General features: G+C 41.4%; 1 pseudogene; it reads left to right on the top strand.

Annotated features, from left to right (window-relative positions):
• Positions 1-674: 674 nt before the first annotated feature.
• Positions 675-1,005, top strand: LOC120879662 (annotated as a pseudogene).
• Positions 1,006-1,213: the final 208 nt, after the last annotated feature.

Below are 1,213 nucleotides of genomic sequence, written 5' to 3'. Positions count from 1 at the left end.
GAGTTTCAGCTTCAGCATCAGTCCTTCCAAAGAACACCTAGGACTGATCTCCTTTAGGATGGACTGGTTGGATCTCCTTGCAGTCTAAGGGACTCTCAAGAGTCTTCTCCAACACCACAGTTCAAAAGCATCAATTCGGTGCTCAACCTTCTTCACAGTCCAACTCTCACATCCATGCATGACCACTGGAAAAACCATAGCCTTGACTAGATGGACCTTTGTTGGCAAAGTAATGTCTCTGTTTTTGAATATGCTCTCTAAGTTGGTTATAACTTTTCTTCCAAGGAGTAAGCATCTTTTAATTTCATGGCTGCAATCACCATCTGCAATGATTTTGGAGCCCCCAAAAATAAAGTCTGACACTGCTTCCACTGTTTCCCCATCTATTTCCCATGAAGGGTTGGGACCGGATGGCATGATCTTCGTTTTCTGAATGTTGAGCGTGAAGCCAACTTTTTCACTCTCCTCTTTCACTTTCATCAAGAGGCTTTTTAGTTCCTCTTGACTTTCTGCCATAAGGGTGGTGTCATCTGCATGTCTTAAATGTTAGCCACTAATTAAGAAGAAAACAAACAAGCAAAAACCCAAAAGATAAACAAAAACACCCTGCATGGATCCTGGAAATTGATGCCGTACTCTGGGTCACATGCTGCTCTCTGGGGGTGTCACCTTAGTGATCCAGACAAGGGAGGCTTGTGAAAGGATCAACATGCATTTGGCTAGAGATTTACTGCATCCTTTCTTGGAAAAGGAAAAAAAAATACATAAAAAGAAATGGCTGGTTCAAATTCCAAATTCTTACCTTATGGATGTAAAATGTCCAGATTCCTGCAAGATCACCGTGGCTTTCAGCCATGCTCAGTATTTTCGGTTGTTATACATTGTTGTGCTTGCCAACAGGAAGAAAGGCCAGAGTCACAGCAGGGTGTTCGTTTAGAAGAAAGCAACACTGATGCTCCACACAGCTTCCCGAATTTGTATTCCATCACAGAAAGCCTTAGCACTTCAGTAATTCTTGTTACTCTACCAAGATAACATAATTATGTATTGAATTAATTTTGTAGTTAATTTAGCTATATTTAAATTTTAAGGCATACAGCAGCTCTCTGCTGGCCAAACAAAACACATCTCTGTACCAGATGGACACATAGTCCATCATTTTGTAACTTCTTTGCTTGCAGAATAGAGTCCAAATGTCCTGGGGCATCCTCCC

This window comes from Oryx dammah, unplaced genomic scaffold, assembly GCF_014754425.2.
Source record: "Oryx dammah isolate SB20612 unplaced genomic scaffold, SCBI_Odam_1.1 HiC_scaffold_20, whole genome shotgun sequence".
Lineage (NCBI taxonomy): Eukaryota > Metazoa > Chordata > Mammalia > Artiodactyla > Bovidae > Oryx > Oryx dammah.
Note: the sequence above shows the minus strand (reverse complement) of the source record. Positions and strands in the feature narration are given on the sequence as shown.